This window comes from Hypanus sabinus, chromosome 3 (genome assembly GCF_030144855.1).
Source record: "Hypanus sabinus isolate sHypSab1 chromosome 3, sHypSab1.hap1, whole genome shotgun sequence".
In the NCBI taxonomy this organism is placed as follows: Eukaryota; Metazoa; Chordata; class Chondrichthyes; order Myliobatiformes; family Dasyatidae; genus Hypanus; species Hypanus sabinus.
In genome coordinates this window covers 152,974,510-152,996,699 of record NC_082708.1, presented here as the reverse complement: position 1 = coordinate 152,996,699, position 22,190 = coordinate 152,974,510, and the positions used below count along the sequence as shown (strand labels likewise).

At 42.5% G+C, this 22,190-nt stretch overlaps 1 protein-coding gene across 4 annotated transcripts in view; it reads right to left on the bottom strand.

Moving 5' to 3' along the window:
* Positions 1-4,781, bottom strand: part of ccser1 (coiled-coil serine-rich protein 1) — a 1,385,167-nt gene extending 1,380,386 nt beyond the window's left edge. For all 4 annotated transcript variants that reach the window (XM_059965410.1, XM_059965409.1, XM_059965412.1 and 1 more), the window contains exon 1: positions 4,630-4,781. The gene's annotated coding sequence lies outside the window, so the exon portion shown is untranslated. The remainder of the gene's footprint in view (positions 1-4,629) is intronic.
* Positions 4,782-22,190: the final 17,409 nt, after the last annotated feature.

Genomic DNA, 22,190 nt, shown 5'->3' with positions numbered 1-22,190 from the left:
TTCTGAAGTTCACAATCAGTTCCTTGGTCTTGCTCATATTGACTGTAGGGCTGTTCAATTTACCTCAATCCTATACAATTCCTCGTCACCATCTGAGGTTTTACTAGCAACAGTGGTGTCACCTGTAACTTTATAGAAGACATTTAGCCTGTTCATTGCAACAGTCATGTACAGTGACAGAAAGACTAACCAAGTTTTCTGCTTCAATTCTTTGAAGCAAAACCCAACATACCACAACCCTTCCCATTTACTTGATGCACCTTCTGAATACTGGCTGGCTTTCTGTGCTTCAGATACAGGGATTCTCAGTCTTTCATGTGATTGTTTTATGCATTCTTTTATAGCTCAGTTGACAATTTTTCTAATCTTCGGTTAATTGTAAATCTTTTCATTTTGGGGAGATGGAAACTTTTCCCAAGTCTTGATTTGTTCAATAGTCAGTCTTCATTCATTCAGCTGTCTTGGGGAATGTTAAATCAGCATCAGCGACAAGCAAAGGGTCTGGAAAGCTAACTCCCCAGTGTAGCCTGTGTGTGTCTTGGTGTAAACCCATTTAAAAATGGTTTCAATTCAACATTTCATTTCCATCAAATATAAACAAAATTCAAATTAAAACATGACTATTCTTGTTCAGGATGCCCACCAAATGCTGCTAAGAATTTGGCAGGAGCTGGAGTCTCCCAGAGCAGGAGTTTCCAACCTTTCTTTCTGCCACAGACCAATGCCATTAAGCAAGGGCTCTATGAACCCCTGTCCCAGAAGATCCAAGCAGAGACTTTGGTCCAGGTCCAGGTCCAGTGTAGCTTTTGGCACACAGATACCATTCATTCACTACTAATCTGTGGGGACTGGTACAGGGATCTGGATTTAAAAGAACACTAAAGCAAAAGTAACTGTGGTAATAACCAATTCCACTTTCCCAAAGCAACTGACCTCTCACTAGCGAGAGGACACAACTGTCACATTCACAGAAGATTTGAGTTTTTTTGCCTTTTGTTTCATCTCCCTGGCATTTCCAATAGCTCTTCTCATTATCTACCTCAGGCTTCTGGCACATGCATTTCTCAATTACACCCACTTGCTATTGTACACCCAGCTCGGCTTCCAACTTATTTGAACCCAAAGGGCATTTGAAGCTTATTGCATTGGGTGGTACCAATTCATCATCTGTGAAAAGAGAATGGGTGAGGTCACAAGCTGGGAGGACAAGTTCTTCAAACTTATACGTTCCTGACTGTCAGAAGTGATGAAAACACTAGATTCCAAGCAACACACAAAATGCTGAAGGAACTCAGCTAGTCACACTAAAATCAGAGGGAAATCACAGTGGACATTTTGGGTTGAGACCCTTCCTCACAACCCAAATAAAGCTAGTCCAGTCATTGTCAAAATGAACTAGTTTACTTTTTACCCTTTCGAAGAATTAAATGAATATTCTCCAATGGGCTTACAAATTATTAATCCCTATAAACTTTAAAATACACAGAACAATGGGAAAGACTGAAAATATAAAAGAATGCAGCTTCTGGAAGTCTGAAATAAAAGCAGAATATGTTGAGACTACAGTATGGAATAGTTTTCCCATTTGAAATGTTTATCCTGTTTCTCTTTTCCTGGTGGAATGCCCTTCTTGTTAATACTGGAGCTGCGTGAAAGGATTGCAGATTCAGAAATAATTGTTCAGGGAAATTGGGCCCCAAGGGAGTTTGTAAAGCTACTCCCATTCCATATGCCCATCACCTACACATGCCTCCGACAGGTTCCTCCCCCCAACCCCCACCCCTATGTTTCCATCTGTCCTTCCCACCTATTGGTTTCCAAGTTCCATCTTTCTTTCCTGTTAGGTCCCATCATCCACTATAGTTTGTTGCCTCCAGCTACCACCTCCCACCCTTTGTCGCTGTTTCGACTCTTCCCTCTTTCATGTGTCTATCATTGCCCCTCACCTAGATCCACTTACGTTCTGCCAGCTCCTGTTCTACCCCCCCCCCCCCCCCCCACACACACACACACAAGTTTTTCGGTCCAGATGAAAGATCTCAGCCCAAAACATCCACTATTTCCCTTCTCAGACGCAGCCTGACTCGGTGAGTTCCTCAGGCAGATGTGTGTTTCCGACACCTTCTCTCTGGTCTCTCTCCACGATTGTACAGACTTCTCACAGATTTGGAAGATGCACGTTAAGCCGAATGGCCTCTCCTAGTCGAATCTCAACCTACGGCAAATGGCGGAAGTTTAGAACCAAGTGGAAAAGTTCACCTCAGTTTCCAATTCACAACAATGCCTTCATTCCCCGAAAGAGTCGCGTTTCAAATTACTCACTAAAAGTCAGCGAGTTGAACTGTCCATTAATGGAACAAAGGATCAGATGTCCCCGTGCACTCCTGACGGCGCGCTGTCATCAGATCTGCTGAGCAAAATTAGCCACAAACCAAGTGGTGTAATCTTACTGAAGATGTCGAGTTTGGAAATGTAGTTTAATATGAAAAAAAATCCTAAACGGCATCTTATAACCACCACCACCACCGCCCAACTTTTCTTAAGGTTTAATCCTCTGCTAAACACCTGTCGAACGTCTGGACTTGGCTCTATCGTCTCCAGACGGCCACTGACCGCAGTATTACTAAAATGGTCCCGTAAATGAATCCAAGAAACGAAAAAAAATGAAGTACAACCTGTCCAATGCCCGCACTAGAATAGTCCAAAACTAACACCCGAGATGGGATCTTGTGTTTCCAAGTCATAGGGATCTGTGATTCCAATGACAGACAACGTGGAGGAGACGGAACTTTGCTTTGTTGTGTGACTGATCCCATTGTATTCCTTTGCAACTACTAAGAACGCCCACAAGAAAATAAATCTTAGGGTCGTATATGGTGACGAATATGTACTTCGATAATACATTTACTTTTGAACTTTGTATGCTGTTTGCTCAAAGCACGTAACCGGAAACCTCGGAATATCCAGTCTTTCCAGGCATTGGCCTTAACACTGACCAAACTACATGACGTTAGCTCTGATGCTTCCCGCCCAAAAGTTCAAGCAGTCTCCGCTGCGAATATTCACAATGTGGAGTTCAGACAATACCAAACACAGCCCAGCGACAGCGTCAATCGAATAGTGGAATGAACGTGGCGTTTCTTAATAGCTAATATCAGTGATGGTGTCCTTGACGGCGTGACAATCCATCTGGTTCACCACAGCTTTGAGGGAGGGAGATCGACCTTGCTGACCAGACGTGACCTATATACGACTCCAGAGCCGAACCACCTCGCTAGTTCATGCGGTGCGATCTAAGTCTCTCTTTGTACCAAACCGCTCTGCATTGAGGATTTACCTTGACCGCGAACAATGGATACTAGACAACATCCTTCCTTCCTTATTGCCTTCGCTCAGAAACGGGCAATGAAAGCCCTGAGGGCCTCCGTCACAGAACAAGGTTAACACACTCCAACCTAAACACCTCCAAAAAGCCGCAGTTGGTAAGATCGAGTATGACAGATGCCCAGCTGTCCACTGGGTCTTTACACAACTTCCAAGCACACTTAACGTCCTCTGACCCCCTGCACCCTCGGGACTGACCGGTACAGCTTGCAAGAACATTTCACCACACGGAGCAGTAGCCTCACTGTTTATGTGTTTAGTGAAGAGTCTCCACTGAACTGAAAGAAATAGTCATCCACCCCTCAGTTACTCAGAAGTACCGGGGAGGCTGGCTCTGAACTTTATCGAGCCCTGAACACGCGATTTTTCGCACTACTGGGAATTGCAGCCTTGCTGAGCATTAAATTGCAAGCAGCTAGATTGTAAACCGTCAACTCTGCAGAAATCAATCAGACACATGTTGAATCCAGGAAACAATATCCGATCAGACACGACGAGCAAATGTCTAGTGGGTTTAAAACGCACTGTTTATTTCGCCGGCTGTAAAAAAAACCCGTAGTGAGTGGGTGCTGAGTAAACGCCACATACTTCATCCACTCGTGATAGAGGCTAGCAGCCCCACAGGGAGGAAGAAAGAAATTACTTCTACGTTTAATAGAACTATCCCAGAGTTTAACTTCCGATAACATTTTTAAAGCCCGTAAATGTTTTGTTTTGAATCCAAATGTAACCCCACTGACATTTGGAGGTGTAAGGTTAATGTACAGCTAGAGAGGGACATTGCTGGATAAAGCAGTGCTCCCTACGATTGCAGGGTGGGTAACGGAAAGGAAAGCATGTGTATTAAACAATATTAAATCCGATATAACCCTGCCGCTGTTTCTGTATGAATGTGTCTGCGTGTGCTATGGAGCCCGCGCTTGCGCTCTAGTCCCAGACAGGACGCAATGTGGATACATGGCTCCGGCTACAGAGTGTGTTGGAATATCATTCTCGACATTCAATGCTAACACCCGTGACAGAGCCACGGCGAGAGGGGTTTACCCCTCCGCTGGTTCCTGCTCCCCGTTTCGTTAGAAAGGGAAGGAAGGCGAGTCGGTTGTGGCAGCAACTGGGGCCCTGTCAGTGTTTCAGATAAACACTCAGATACAGTGTGCCTCTGCGCCACCTGACACTTTCTGAGCAAACGCTCGCAGCAAGCAAAGGAGAGAGAGAAACAAACATGCTGTGAATTTCTCCTGTTACCTGGGGTGTCAGCTTAAGCCCGCTGGTCGTCGTCCGCCTGTACACTCAGGTAGGTGGGATCCATTGAAGCTAGCGCTGAGAGGGAGAAGTATTTTTTTTAAATGGACGGATTTAAAGGTGAATGCCCAGTTCTTTGTACCTCGCTGACTTGCTGCAGCCTCCGCCTCCTCCTCTTCCGTGTACATTCAGTCACTGACGTGCCCGGCGTAGCCCGAGTGCACAGCGCGCCCCCTGGGTCCTAGAGGAATCCAAGCAATTTGCACACCTTTCTGCGTTACACTTGCACAGATAGTAACAGAGGCAGATAGGGACACAAACACACACACGCATCCACAAATCAAAACAAACTGCTTCTTTACGTCCCTAACATGCTTACGAACTTGCTTTAAGAGGAAGAATAAAAATAACATTGTATCTGAGTCTGAGCGTTGGAAGGGGTGCGGGATAAAGCTGGAAGTCATGATCAGCATTGTCCCTGTCTGTCTTTGTTGGTCTTCTCTTTCGTATGTAATTATCCTTTAAATGACAGAGATTGTCACAATAACGCTGAAAATGAAATCAAGGCACAGTGAGAAACAAAGCAATATTCGAAGTAAAACCATCACTGCAATTTTTTTTGTTATTTTGGTGATGGAGTTTGCAGGTAAAAGATAAAAGCATAAGACAGCTGAGCAGGAGTAGGTGATTTGGCTCTTCAAACCTCCTCCTGGTTTATCAAGATCATGGCCAATCTTCAACCTCAGTGTCGCTTTCCATTGACTTCCCTTAAAATGCAGAAATCTCTATTTGAATACAATCTGTGACTTGACTTCCACTGCCCTCGTGCCCTCCAAAGGTTCACTTCGCCCCAAGTGAAGAAGTTCTTTCTCATCTGCATTCTACCCCTTACTCTGAAACTGGGACCCCTGGTTTTAGACTTTTCGCCCAGTAGAGATATCCTGATTATCAAAAATATTGCACATGCTGGAAAGCTGAAATGAAATCAGAAAATTCTGGAAGAACTCAGCAGGTCAGGCGGCATCTGTGGAGGGAGAAACAGGGGTAATATTTCAGGACTGAGATCCTTCATCAGAACAAGGAAAGAGAAATGAAAAAAGAGAAATCAGTGTAAAGTTACAGAGAAGGTGGCAGGAGTAACAGACCAAATGGAATGCCTGTGATAGGGTGAGACTGGGTTTGTTCTGAGGTCAAGTCATCTGGTCAAGTATGTCAACATACTGATTAGAGTCAGATTATGTTTCTTTGTCTGTGTTATGCGATGCTAATAGGAAGGCTATGGGACAGGCCTAGTGGGTCAGGCTGCACTAACGGAGAGTGGAAAACTGACCCAGTTTCTCAGAAGGAAAGACCAGTTGCAGCAGACACAGATAAAATGAGCCACCCAAAAGTGGACAAAGGCACCGAGTCATGAAGGCAGCAAAGCATCCAAGTAGAAGGTGGGCGTATGCCCAGACATAGTCCTCATTGCAACAGTGAAAGAGGCCACAGACAGACAGATCAGAGTGAGAGAGCAATGGATATCCAAAGTGAGAAGTTATAGGAAGGTCTACCAAGCATCCTGGCCTGCACTACTCCAACCCACCATCCTACTCCTACCACTGCCGAGGCTTCCCATCCACACTATAACAACTTGGTTCAACCCAGGTACATGGAATAACACATGAACTATTGGCATATGGAGCATGGAGCAGTCTCATAGATCTGACCCACACAACTAACATCTGCCAACACCCATTATCTCAATCAGAACTGGCTGCCTCAAGCACAAGTCATACATATTTGATAAAAACAGTAAATATTCGAAACATCGGCAGGGTCCAAAAAAGAAGCCTAATCACCCTCTAATCCATTTAATGGATGACTTATCCCCATGGCAAACTTGTCCTCACCTATCAATGATATTCTCTTTGTCCTATCCTTTACTATTTCTCTTTGCCCATCCGACCAAGTTCCTTCAGAATGAAACATTAACCCTGCTTCTCTTTCCACAGATGCTGACTGACCTGTTGAATATTGCCAGCATTTTCTATTTATATTATGGGAAACATCATTCCATCTAGCCCTGTATTGCGATATTCAATGAAATTTCCTCTCATTCTTCAAAATTCTAGAGAATACAGGCCTAGTCTATTCAATTTCTCCTCATAGAACACATCCTCCTTGCTTAGTATCAGCCTAGGGAATTGTCAATGTATTCCCTCAGTGGTCAGTGGTTCATTTTTCAGAGTAAGAGAGCAAAACTGTTCACAATACGACAGGTGTGATACAGGCTAATATACTAGTTGATGTTTTGCATTAAGACCCTTAATTAATCAGGACTGGAAAATAGAGTGGAGATAGTCGGTATAAAGAGTAATGGAATACTGGAGGGAATAGTGGAACAAGAGCTGACAAGTGACAAGTGGATTCAGATCAGGAATTGTGAAAGACAGATAGAGAACAAAAAAATGGAATAGCGACAGAGAGTGGGAGGGGATAGGTGGAGGTAACAATGGAATCAGGAATCAGGACAGGAAGTTGGAATATGGATTCATGTAAGGGAGGAAGGGTGGGAGAGGGGAACCATGGTGGTTAATGTGTGATAATGAACAGAAGAAGTGGGTGGAGAAGAGGAAGGTTAGAACGTGATTGGGGCTGGGGTGTCTGATTAAACATCTGTATGTTAGCTTTCAGTGATTGTGTACGAGGGCGCAAAGTTCCTTTTGAACATCAGTGTTTCCAAATCTGTCACCATTGTTAAAAGCTATTCTACTTTTCAGGTTTGTTCTCCAGTCACAGATACTGCATCTGCCATTTTCTTGCCAGTTCACTTACAGTGGTGTTAGGAAGTATGTGAACCCTGTAGAATTTTCTCTGTTTCTGCATAAATATGACCTAAAATGGGATCAGATATTCGTATGTCCTAAAACTACATAAAGAGAACCCGATTAAATAAATAACACAAAAACATACTAGATCATTTATTTATTGAGAAAAATGATCCAAAAGAGCCAAAAGAGAAGGGGGAGATCTGAAATGGATTTTTTGCATCTGTACTTACTCAAGGGATTAACATTGTCTATAGAAGTAAGGCTAAACAGCATCAAGGTCATGGACTCTATACAGATTACAAAAGAGGAGGTGTTTATGCTCTTCAGGCAAATTCACATTTTAGGTCATATTTATGCAGAAATACAGAAAATTCTACAGTGTTCGCAAACTTTCTAGCACCACTGTACCTTGTCTATATCTTCTGAAAGCTACTCTGCATCTCTGCGTCTTCATCACCACTCACTGCTATGCCTAATTTGTATTATAATATTAATTGCCAGTCTTAAAAATAGGACATTTGATTTGCATAGCAAAATTCGGGACCATTTTTGATGAGTGTAGAATATTTGGGATGAAAGGTGACTTTGGATGTATAATTTCCAAGACATCATGTAAGATCTGCAAAAGGTTAATTGACAGAGGATGATTGCTGTGGTTAATTAATATTATCATTGTATCAAGTGAGGACCAGGATAGCAAAAGGCAAATTACATAGAGCTTGTTTTATACTTGACTGGCACTTCTATTGTTACAAAGCAGCGGTAGGCTACCATAGCTTGTCTATCCAGTGTCATGCTACCAACAGAGGCAATGGTTACAAGTTTCTCTGAAGGCAAGAGTGAAAAATCTGTCTGTCACAGGTTCCATTAGTGAGATAGATTAACTCCTGAATGCCCTGCATAGTACAGAAATGATAATCTTTACTGGCAGACTTGTATCTTGGAATCACTTCACATTCATAAATATTCCATTGAAGGTCAGATGCTGCAAGTAGGCGACAAAAAATACTGACTTTAGTGTCTTTGCTGGGATCACAGTTGATAGGCTGCATGATACATTTAAAAGACCTTTGAGATCCCAGTTATAGAGTGACAGAGTAATATAGCACAAATACAGGTCATTCAGCCCAACTAATCCATGCCAATTGTGGTGTCCAATCAGCTAGTCCAAATTTCCCATGTTCAACCCATACCACTGCTCTCTGCATGAAAGGTTGCCCCTCAGATCTTTTTTAAATCTCTCTCTTTCATGCCCTTAATTTTGGACTTCTTACCCTGTGGAGAAGGTTATCAGTTATCTTTTCTTTTAATGCCTGTCATAATTTTAAACATTTCTATAAGATTGCCGCTCATTCTCCTACATTCCGAGTGATAAAAACCAACCCTGGCCAACCTCTCTCTATAAATCAGGCCCTCTAATCCCAGCAATATCCTCATAAATCTTTTCAGTATTATTTCTCCCAGTTTAACCAAAACTTTCCAGTTACAGGGTGACCAAAACTATGCACAGTACTCCAAGTGCAGCCTCACCATAACTTACACAATTGCAACAAAACATCACAGACAGAAGCGTCCCATTGCAATTTGCCTATTGCCACAATAGGTCAACAGCAGATGCAATCTCAATGCCTCTTCACATGGCTTTAGACCACCTGGACAACACCAACACCTATGTCAGGATGCTGTTCATCGACTATAGCTCAACATTTAATACCATCATTCCCACGATCCTGATTGAGAAGTTTCAGAACCTGGGCCTCTGTACCTCCCTCTACAATTGGATCCTCAACTTCCTAGCTGCAAGACCACAATCTGTGTGGATTGGTGGTAACATATCCTCCTCGCTGACAATCAACACTGGCTCACCTCAGGGGTGTGTGCTTAGCCCACTGCTCTACTCTGTACATACCCATGACTGTGTGGCTGGACATAGCACAAATGCAATCTATAAATTCACTGATAATATAACCATTGTTGGTAGAATCTCAGATGGTAACGAGAGGGCTTACGGGAGTGAGATATGCCAACTAGTGGAGTGGTGTCACAGCAACAACCTGGCACTCAACGACGGTAAGACAAAGGAGATAATTGTGGTCTTCAGCAAGGGTAAGATGAAAGAACACATACCAATCCTCATAGAGGCATCAGAAGTGGAGAGATTGAGCAGTTTCAAATTCTTGGGTCTCAAGATCTCTGAGGATCTAACCTGGTCCTAACATATCCATACAATTATAAAGAAGGCAAGACAGTGGCTATACTTCATTAGGAGTTTGAAGAGATTTGGTATGTCAACAAATACACTCAAAAACCTCTATAGATGTACTGTGGAGAGCATTCTGACAGGCTGCATCACTGTCTGGCATTGGGGGGTGGGGTTGCTACTGCACAGGACTGTAAGAAACTGCAGAGGGTCGTAAGTTTAGTCAGCTCCGTCTTGGGTACTAGCCTACAATGTATCCAGGACATCTTCAAGAAGCTGTGTCTCAGAAAGGCAGCATCCATTATTAAGGACCTCCAGCGTCCAGGGCATGCCCTTTTCTCACAGTTGCCATTGGGTAGGAGATACAGAAGCCTGAAGGCACACACTCAGTGATTCAGGAACAACTTCTTCCCCTCTGCCATCAGATTCCTAAATGGACATTGAATCCTTGGACACTACCTCACTTTTTTAATATATAGTATTTCAGGGTTTTTTTGCATGTTTTTAATCTATTCGATATACGTATACTGTAATCGATCAATCTATCTATCTATCTATCTATCTATTTATTTATTACTTTGTGTTTTTTTCTTCTATATTATGTATTGCATTGTACTGCTGCTGCTTCGTTAACAAATTTCAGGTCACATGCCAATGATACTAAGCCTGACACTGATTCTGATTCATTCGCAGAAAGGGACAGTGGAATGTTTTCAAAAGAACTTTGCACGACTGTTAATTCAGACCAACAAGTCAGAATGAAGTCGTTCAATGTGGGGAGGTAAGTGACAATAAGCAATTTTCTGGAGGTCTTCGGTAGGTTGAGCAATATTTGTGGCAGGATAGGATTTTTTGAGGTTTCAAATTCATATCCTGCATCAGTTATGAGAGTGGAGAGGTGTAAAGAGAAGAGAAAGGGGCAACCTTATGCTATAGTTGCTTTGGTAGAGGTAAGTTCACTAAGTATCCTGATCATATTTACTTGAGTTGTGCAGATTTGAGAGCATAATCTAGATTCATTTCAAGTATCTAGGTACCCACATCTGCACACTGAAATTCCTCTTTAGAGGTGTATTTGAGATCATGTCCAAAACCAAATGAAAATGAATGAATTCACTGTATCTATTTCCCATGATACACAATATCAAAATAAAGTTACAACCACTATTTACAAGATTTCCCTGAGACACTCCATATAATGTCCAGTCAACAACTCTATTATTATTCTATCATCTGAATAACAAATACTAACCAAGTAAAAACTGATAATTATTCAGAGTTACACACACAAAATGCTGGAGGAACTCAGCAGGCCAGGCAGCATCTATGGAAAAGAATACAGTCAATGTTTCGGGCTGAGCCCCTTCAGCAGAGCTGGAGAAACACAAGGTATTAGGTGAAACTGGGCGAGGGGGAGAGGTGAAATAAGGAGCTGGGAAGTTGATTGGTGGAAAGAGATACAGAGTTGGAGAAGGAGGAATCTATTGGAGAGGACTTAAGGCCGTGGAAGAAAGGAAAGGGGGAGGTGTGCCAGAGGGAGGTGATGGGAAGGCAAGGATAAGGTGAGAGAAAGAAAAGGGGATGGGGAATGGTGGAGGAGGAGTGGGGGGGCTGTTACTGGAAGTTCAATCGATCTTCATGCCATCAGGTTGGAGGCTGCCCAGGTGGATTATCAGGTGTTGCTCCTTCAACCTCATCACAACAGTAGAGGACACCCACGGGTAGATATATCGGAATGGGAATGGGAAGTGGAATTAAAATGGGTGGCTACTTGGAAGTGACATGTTGGGAATACGAAGTGGATGAGGCCACATTTAGGTTGGAGGAGCAACATCTTACATTCTGTCTGCCTCCTTTACTGTCCAGCCCTGTATCTCTTTCACCAACTTCCCAGATCTTCAGTTCACCCCTCCCCTTCACAGTTTTACCTATCACCTTGTGTTTTTCCCTCCCCTCCCCCACTTTTTAACTTCGACCCCTCATCCGTTTTTCTCCATTCCTGCTGAAGGTCCACAGCCCAAAATGTCGTCTGTACTCTTTTCCACAGATGCTACCTGGCCTGCTGAGTTCCTCCAGCATTTTGTGTGTGTTGCTTGGATTTCCAGCATCAGCAGATTTTCTCGTGTTTGTGATTGAAGTATTCAGAGTTCAGAGGGTTATCGACAGAGAAACAGGATGTTTGCCCCTAATAATCCATGCCAACCAGGATGCCCCATCCTATTTGCCAGCATTTGACCTTAAAACTTTTAAACCTTTCCTATCTATGGACCTGTGGCAGCTCATTCCATATACATACCACCCTCTGTGTGAAAATAAGTTGCCTCTCCAGTTCTTTCCCTTCTCAACTTCAACCTACTGTAGACTGTTTAGTCTTTTGTTCCCCAACCCAAGGAAAAAGACTGTGCACATCTACCCAATCAATGCCCCATGTGGTTTTATATATCTCTATAATATCATGTCTCAGTCTCCTGTGCTCCTAGGAATTAAATCCCAGCCTATCCAACCTCTTGCTATAATGGAGTCCCTCAATTCCCGTCAAAATGTTACCCACTATTCATTCAGAAATCCCAAAGTTAGTGACCAGTAAATATTTTACCATCTTCGCTCAAGCCACCCCAGTTGAATTGTAGTCCTGCATCTCAAAAATCCACATTTAAATAGTTTGATTATGATTAAGATAGTAAAGACGATAACTAAAAGTTAAAAGCGGCTGATGCTGGTCTGAAACTCTGTTTCTCTTTCCACAGATGCTGCCTGGCCTACTGAATGTTTCTGGCATTTCTGTTTTTTTTATATGAGGATTAGGTTTTTATGGCAACAATCTTGAAGTTTAAGTAAACTTTAAAGTTTTAGTAAAATACCAAAAATACCCTGCTCCACTCTCATTCTACAAGTATGTGAAGAGCAAGAGGATAAGACGTGAAAGAATAGGACCTATCAGTGTGACAGTGGGCAAGTGTGTATGGAACAGGAGGAAATAGCAGAGGTACTTAATGAATACTTTGATTCCGTATTCGCTATGGTGATTGTAGGGTTGATTTGCAGCGGACTGAAAAGCTTGAGCATATAGATATTAAGGAAGAGGATGTGCTGGAGCTTTTGGAAAACATCAAGTTGGATAAGTCACCAGGACCTGGAGGGATGCACCCCAGGCTACTGTGGGAAGCGAGGGAGGAGGTTGCTGAGCCTCTGGCGATTATCTTTACATCATCAATGAGGACGTGAGAGGTTCTGGAGGATTGAAGGATTGTGGATGTTGTTCCCTTATTCAAGAAAGGGAGTATGGATAGCCCAGGAAATTGCAGACCAGTGTGTCTTACCTCAGTGGTTGGTAAATTGATGGAGAAGATCCTGAGAGACAGGAATTATAAACATTTAGAGAGGCATAATATGATTAGGAATAGTCAGCATGGCTTTGTCAAAGGCAGGTTGTGCCTTATGAGCCTGATTGAATTTTTTGAGGATGTGACTAAACACATTGATGAAGGTAGAGCTGTAGATGTAGTGTATGTGGATTTTAGCAAGGCATTTGATAAGAGACCCTATGCAAGACTTACTGAGAAAGTAAGGAGACATGGGATACAAGGGGACATTGCTTTGCGGAATCAGAACTGGCTTACCCACAAAAGGCAGAGTGATTATAGACGGGTCATATTCTACATGGAAACCAGTGGCCAGTGGTTTACCTCAGGGATCTGTTCTGGGACCCTTACTCTTTGTGATGTTTATAAACGACCTGGGTGAGGAAGTGCAGGGATGGGTTGGTAAATTTGCTGATGACACAAAGGTTGGAGGTGTTGTGGATAGTGTGGAGGGCTGTCAGAGGTTAGAGCAGGTCATTGATAGGATGCAAAACTGGGCTGAGAAGTGGCAGATGTAGTTCAACCCAGATAAGATCGAGGTGGTTCATTTTGGTTGGTCAAATATGATGGCAGAATATAGCATTAATGGCAAGACTCTTGGCAGTGTGGTGGATCAGAGGTATCTTGGGGTCTGAGTCCATAGGACACTCAAAGCTGCTGCGCAGGTTGACTCTGTGGTTAAGAAGGCATACAGTACATTGGCCTTCATCAATTGGTGGATTGAGTTTAGGAGCCGAGAGGTAATGTTGCAGCTATATAGGACCCTGGTCAGACCCCACTTGGAGTACTGTGCTCAGTTCTGGTCGCTTCACTACAGGAAGGATGTGGAAACCATAGAAAGGGTGCAGAGGAGATTTACAATGATATTGTCTGGATTGGGGAGTATGCCTTATGATAATAGGTTGAGTGAACTTGGCCTTTTCTCCTTGGAGCGACAGAGGATGAGAGGTGACCTGATAGAGGTGTATAAGATGATGAGAGGCATTATTCATGTGGATAGTCAGAGGCTTTTTCCCAGGGCTGAAATAGCTATCATGAGAGGCCATAGTTTTAAGGTGCCTGGAAGTAGATACAGAGGAGATGTCAGGGGTCAGTGTTTTACGCAGAGAGTATTGTATGCATGGAATGGGCTGCTGCTGCTGGTGGTGGAGGTGGAAATAATAGGGTCTTTTAAGAGACTCTTGGATGGATACATGGAGCTTAGAAAAATAAAGGGCTATGGGTAAGCCTAGTTAATTTCTAAGGTAAGGGCATGTTCGGCACAGCTTTGTGGGCTGAAGGGCCTGTATTGTGCTGTTGGTTTCCTATGTTTCTATGTTTCTCACTTTAGACTTATGACTGTGAGGCTAAGCAAAGGTCCAAATGCCATATTTAAGTTTGCCGATGACACCACTGGTGTTGGCTGAATCAAATGTGATGATAAATCAGCATATAGGAGGGAGATTGAAAATCTGGCTGGGTGATACCACAACAACTTCTCACTCAATGTCAGCAAGACCAAAGAGCTTATTATTGACTTCTGAAGGAGAAAACCAGTGGTTCATGAACCAGCCCTCACCAGGAGATCAGAAGTGGAAAGGATCAGCAAATTTATTTCCTTGGTGTTGTCATTTCAGAGGATTTTTTCTGGGCTCAGCACATAAGTGCCATTATGAAGAAAGCATGGTATTGCTTCTACTTCCTTAGAAGGTTGCGAAGACTCAGCAAGACATCTAAAACTTAAACGAACTTCCATAGATGTATGGTTTAATAATGTGTTGGATCATGCCTTTGAACAGAAGATCCTTCAAAAAGTAATGGATATGGGCCAGTCTATCACAGCTAAAGCCCTCCACTTCATTGAACACATCTACACAGAGTGCTGTCATAGGAAAGCAACATCCATCATCAAGGACCCCCAGCAGCCATGCCAGGCACTTTTCTCGCAACAGCCATCAGGAAGAAGGAACAGGAGCCTCAAGACCCACACCACCAGTTTTTACCCCTGAAGCATCAGGCTTTTGAATCAGAGGAGATAACTTCACTCTTCCTATCGCTGAACTGTACCTGCAATCCATGCTCTCACTTTCAAGTACTCTTCATCTCATGATCTTGATATTAATTGGTTAGTTATTTCTCCTTTCTGTTGTTGTAATTTCACAGTTTGTTGCTTTTTGCTTTGACCATTGGTTGTTGTTCATCCTGTTGGGTGTGGTCTTTCATTGATTTGTTTGTTTCTTTTATTATTGTGGTTGTTTGTAAGAAAATGAATCTCAGGGTTATATCTGGTGACTTACTTTGATATGAAAAAATTTACTTTGAACTTTGACCTATCTAGCCACAATGAAACCTCACCTTAGCAGTGAATATCACCATGTGTTTTCATGTTTGTTTAGGGTGCTCTCTGTATTTTAAATAACTAAGGAAGATGTGCTGGCCCTGGAGAGGGTCCAGAGGAGTTTCACAAGAATTGTCACACGAATGAAAGGCTTACAAATGAGGAGTGTTTCATGTTTCCGAGCCTGTTCTTGAGGGGGTTCAGAAGGATGGGGTGGCAACTTGTTGAAACTTACTGTGTACTGGAAGGCATGGGTAGACTAGACATAGATAGGTTATTTCCGTTAGTAGGAGGGTCTAGCCACCATGGGTACAGCCACATAATAAAGGGATGTTTCTTTAAAACTGAGATGAAAAGGCATTTCTTCAGCCAGTGGGTGATAAATCTGTGGAATCCATTGCCACAGGGGAATGTGGAAGCTAAGTCATTGGACATATTTAAGGCAGAGATTGATAGGTTCTTCATTGGTACGAGAGTTAAAGATTATGGAGAGAATGCAAGAGAATGGGGTTGGAAAAAGAATCAGCCATGATTGAATGACAAAGCAGTCTCAATGGGCCAAATGGCCTAATTCTGCTGCGGTATCTTATGTTCTTATCGATCTACAGTATATATCTTATGTTTTGTTGGTCAATAGGTATTAAGCATAGTTCACCTTCTGCCTTTGAATTTATTAATTTTATGCAATGATATTGTATGATATACTGATTTAGTTCCTAGAGGTACTCATAGTGAGCAAACTAAATGTTTTTTTTAAGCTTAAGTGTAAAAACACCTCTGAATGAGAAAAGTGGTACTTACCTTACAATGGTACGTACTTATGACAGTAATGCATATTTAATCTTTGATGAGGAGTTTGCACTTTGGGAAATTCAAGATATTGAATGCAAATGGTATTGGAAATTGCACAGCTTAGGTTACAGTTCACAATTCTTCCAAAATGAATTTCCATTATCACAAGCATAGCTCCCATGAATCAATTAGGCAGTGCAAGTGAACATGTTTTTTCCTACTTTGCACTAAAAATATTAAGTTATGTACATGATACCCTAACATGGATATCCATTAGAGTCAAAATTAGCAAAAAAAAAACACTTTGAAGTAAAGTCCATTACCTTTAGGATCTTCATTTTAAATCGCTGAAAATAACCAAATTAGCCAATATTATATCATTTACTGCAGTCATTTCATCGGCGGGCATTGGGCTTTTATCGCTTAGAATGGGATTCTGGTAACTGTGGTTAGGTTGTCTTCCAGTCAGCATCATTCTTTAGGGTTTCAAATCTGAAGTGTTACTTTAAGAATAGCACTGCATAAATCTATTGTCTCCCTTCCTGCCAGTTTGGCTTGGGTTGTTAATGAGAAAGTCCTACACCACTGGGAAGTAACAACTACACAACCAGCCAAGAGCAAATACTTCACAGTTTCCAGCAGACTCAGAGACACTGCTGAGCAGACAAACAGAATAACAGCAAAATATGTTCTGTTGCTTTTTCTTAATAACGTCCCAGATCTGCAAAGTTTTCAAGGCCTTACCCACCACAAGAATTGGACCTAATACTGAAAGCGACCAGGTCAGGGAAGGAAACAGGAGTGGATGAAATCAATCCAGAATTGGACCACAAGGAAGGAAGTAGCTAACAAAAGGAGTTTACCAGCATCTGCTACACAGGCAGCATTCCAAACATCTGATATCAATTCAAGGTAGTGGTCAATGCCAAGCTAAAAAAGTACTTGGTGGTCCAGGCCACCACCCCCATTGAAGATCTTTGATTGTCTCCTGCTAAGTAGACTGAACTCTTCTATAGATGCCTTGGGGTTTAGCTTCTCTGAGTATGTCCTATGATTATCTGCTCAAGCTAAGTTGGCCTGAAAACTGGACTAGCATGCTTTGACTTTTCATGGGGAGCTAGCACTGAAGAGAAATTAAGGCTAGGGACAGATCAAATCATATTGCATTGAATGCTGGGGCAGGGTGCCTTTTCCAGCCCATGCTTTCTTGTGATTATGCCATTCTTGACAATGTTGCTGAAACTCTCCACTTTCTTCTTCTTGGGCAGGTCCTCAAGTTAGAAGATGGATAGAAGACTTGCTTCTACTCCAGTGATGTGGCTTGGAGGTGGCTGATGTAGCCAATATGGGTACTGTAGACTTTTCCACAGATGGGGCAAGAGGTGCCTGTTGGGGCAGGCTGGTGGGTAAATTGTATGGTGGTCTGTTCCTTCTTCTGCTTACTCGTGGCCTTTGTCTACTCCCCATGTATGGTCTCAGGTTGTCATTCACACCTTAAATACTCCTTTTCCACTTTGTGCAGTCATGGGCCCAGAGGTCAGTGGAAGGTTGCATTTCTTCAAGAAGTACACACAAAATGCTAGAGGAACTCAACAAATCAGGCAGCACCTCCAGAGAACATCGACTTTTGGGTCAAGACCCTTCATCAAAAAATCAAGATGAATCCCAATGAAGGGCCTTGGCCCAAAACATCTACAGTTCATTTCTCTCTATAGATGCTGCCTGATATATTGAGTTCCTCCAGCATTTTGTGCCCACTGCTCCAGAATTGCAGCATCTGCAAAATCTCCTTTGCCAATAATTTCTTCAAGGATGCTTTGATAATAGCACAAAATTAAAATTTCCAAAAAAAATCTCTTGTATGAAAGCCCTATAGATGATCAGTTCCATGATCGGCAGAAAATGAATGCAGATGGTACTGATATTGGCCCTGTTCAGTATATTTACCATGAACACTTCCCCACATCCAATAAAATTTCTGTTCTTCATACATGTCGGGACATAGACCATAGATTTTGGGCGAGAGGGAAAATTTTTAAAACAACCCTGAGGGAAAATTTTGTGTATAGGGTGGTATATTTATGGAATGAGCTGCCAGAAGAAGAGGCCGTTACAATTACAATGTTCAAAAAACACTTAGTCAAGTATTGTACATGGATAGACAAGTACATGAATATAAAAGGTTTGGTGGAGCGCAAATGAGATTAGCTCAAGTAGACATCTTGGTCAGCATGGATAAGTTGAATGGAAAGGCCTATTTTTGTGTGTATGACTCATACCTCTAAGGCCTGTTTTGAGATATAGTTTAGCGAATAAGCTAATCATAATCTGAAGCTTGGCTTCTGAGGTGAATGTCTGCAACTCTGACTGAGGATTCTGGAATGGAAGCAATATAGATTCGGTAATTTCCCACTATGTTGTTCCTTCCCACACCCTGTGGTACATCAGGTGGCAACTTTGCAGTTTCTTTAGCAATGTTTTCTGTTTTTTACAAGGCTGAGATGCTAGCTCAATGCACAACCCAGCATGGATAGAAAGCGTGCAGGGAGCCAGCCAGATGCAAACACAGGACCACCAGCTGGCAATTTCCCACTAATGGTGTGTGGATTAGCCTCAATCTAGTGGGAAGCCTGTTGGGGATGAGCTGCAACATTGTGGCGGTAAAGAGAGAAGATTGCTGAGGTGATGACAAAACTCTGTTTGACACCACTGGGCACTGGGATTGACTCTGTATGCAGCCTGTTGGTTAAGATCATAGCTTGTGTGCCAACATGCCACAGTGAGTGCAGCTAAATTTCTAAGGGCAACCAAATCTGGGTGGTTTTTCTTTCTCTGATAGTCACAAATTGTTTTGTAAAGTCAAGGAAGGCCATGTATATCAGATAATGCTGTTGCATGCATTGTTTATTCCATTTATTACCAAAGGCACCGGGACAGGTTCATGGAGAGGAGAGGAAGGAGATGGAAAAAATATAGGCAAATGAGGCTAGCTCAGGAAGACAACTTGGTTGCCATGGATGGACTGAATTAAGTGCTGTTTGCATTTTATATAACTCCATGAATAACAATTGTGTTGTGGTGTATCACATATTCATACACAATACAATGAATGTTCATAAAATCTTTCACTGAAGCTACTCACAGGGAACTACTGGGGAATTAGCTATCAATATTAATTGATAAAAGTCGAATTCAGGAAATTTATTTAGAATATCATATTTACAGGGAAAATAGATGCTGGTCAGAATTATGAAAGGAAATTAAATCTCACAGTGAGTTTCCTCACACTTTATTGAATTAAACTACAATGCTTCTCCAACTTTTCTATACATCTGTTGTTGCATTGACACTTCTCACTGCTTTCATTGTTTCTTTCTCAAAGCTAACACTCATTTCTGTCAAGCTGGAAATAATGGAGAGACATTTTGAAAGTTGCATGTCAAATTTACTGTACAATAGAAATACTTGAGGAAAAAAGACATGTTTATAATCATTCCTGTCTTCATGTTTTACAACCATTGAAGTGCTCGATAGTACATTCACTGTTATAATGCGAGAAGCAAACATGGCATCTCAAACAGTGTGTTTATTGCCAACACTGAATAAGGTGGTGATGCAGCAGGATACATGACTCACAGCAAGCAATTCAATTTATAAGCGGCTTTATAAGGCATTGGCCAGACTGCACTTGGAGTATTGTGAGCAGTATTGGGCCCCTCGTCTAAGAAAGGATGTGTTTCCATTTGAGAGGTTTCAGAGGAAGTTCACAAGAATGATCTCGGCAATGGAAGTGTTTTTGAATTGAATTGACTTTATTTCTTACATCCTTCACATGTGAGGAGTAAAAAACTTTGTGTTACGTCTTCATCTGAATGTAGAATGTACAGATTATAGAAATTTGTAATAATCAGTATGTGCAGAAGATATACAACAGAACAGTCAATATAAAATAGAAATACAGCTGTATCAGCATGAATTAATCAGTCTGATGGCCCGGTGGAAGAAAGCGGTCCCAGAGCCTGTTGGTCCTGGCTTTTATGCTGCTCTACTGTTTCCCGGACATTAGAAGCTTGAACAGTTTGTGGTTGGAGTGACTGGAGTCCCCAATGATCCTTTGGGCCCTTTTTACACACCTGTATTTGTAAATGTCCTGAATAGTGGGAAGTTCACATCTACAGATGCGCTGGGCTGTCTGCATCACTCTCTGCAGAGTCCTGTGATTGAAGGAAGTACAGTTCCCATACCAGGCAGTGATGCAGCTAGTCAGGATGTTCTCAATTGTGCCCCTGTAGAAAGGATTTGGGGGACCATACAAAACTTCTTCAACTATCTGAGCTGAAAAAGGCGCTGTTGTGCCTTTTTCACCACACAGCCGGTATGTACAGACCACGAGAGATCCTTGGTGATGTGTATGCTGAGGAATTTAAAGCCATTCACCCTCTGAACCCCAGGGCCATTGATGTCAATGGCGATTAGCCTGCCTCCATTCATCCTGTAATCCACAAATAGCTCCTTTGTTTTTGTGACGTTGAGGGAGAGGTTGCTTTCTTGACACCACTTTGCCAGGGTGATGACTTCCCTGTAGGCTGCCTCATTATTATGAGATTATGCCAATTAGTGTGGTATCATCAGCACATGTAATTAGCGAATTGGAGCTGTGGGCACAGTCATGGATATACAGAGATTAAAGAAGGGTGCTTAGGACACAGCCCTGAGGGGCACCTGTGTTGAGGGTCAGAGGGACAGAGGTGAGGGAGCCCACTCTTAGCATCTGCCAGTGTTCTAACAGGATGTCCAGGATCCAGCTACACAAGGCAGGGTGAAGGCCCAGGTCTCTGAGCTTCTTTTCAAGTCTGGAGGGAATTATGGTGTTGAATGCTGAACTGTAGTCCAAGAACAGCATTCGCACATAAGCTTCTCCAGGTGTGTAAAGACAGTGTATAGGGCTGTGGCTGTTGCATTATCTGTCAGTCGATTGTGTCAGTAGGCGAATTGTAGGGGTTCCAGTGTGGGTGGTAGCATCCTGCAGGTGTAGTCCTTGACCAGCCTCTCAAGGCACTTGCTTATTATTGAGGTGAGTGCAACAGGACGCCAGTTGTTCAGACGTGTTGCCTTGGTCTTTTTAAGTACAGGGACAATGGTGGAAGTTTTGAAGCTGGAGTTCACTCTACACACATGAGGAGCGTTTGATGGCTCTGGGTCTGTACTCACTGGAGTTTAGCATAATGGGGAGGGGTTCTCTTTGAAAATTATCGAATATTGAAAGGCGTAGATAGAATAGACAGGGAGAGGATGATTCCTTAGTGAGGAGTTTAGGATCAGAGGGCTCAGCCTCAGAATAGAACAATACCCCTTTAGAACAGAGATGACGAGGTATTCCTTTAGCCAGGGGGTGGTGAATCTGTGGAATTCTTTGTCATCGACAACTGTGGATGCCAAGTCTCTGTGTATATTTAAAGTAGCGGTTGATAGGTTTGTGTTTAGTCAATGTGTTAAGGGTTATGGGCAGGAGGCACGAGAATGGGGTTGAGAGGACTAATAAATCAGCCATGATGGAATGGCGGAGCGGACTTGATGGGACAAATGGCCTAATTCTGCTCCAATGTCTTATGGTCTTAATCTAGAAACAGTTAACTTAAACAGTGGAAGAAGCAAAACTACAGCAACTTGCCCAGTAAAAGTAGGATCATTTGTTCACAAATCAACAAAAAGTGGAAGAGCAACAAACAATCTACAGCAGGAACTCAGTGGGTCAAGCAACATCCATGGGAGGAAAGGAGTCATTGAAGTTTTGAATCAGAACCCTACATTGGAATACAATCAGAATTGTGTTGCAATGATTGATGGATAGTTGCATTAAAAATGTGCGTAAATTCAAATGAACTGAGGCAATTTTGAACTATGGTAGAGGTGGAAATAGGCTGTTTTAGTGACTGCACAAATATGAGAGTCAAAAATCAATTAAGGATCCACTTTAGAGCCCCCTTTGCAAAATAATTGCTCAGGTTGTTTCTGCAGGCACATATTCCTAATGAGCAGAAGTGCATTTTGTTAATGTGTGTGACTAACGGGTCTAATCC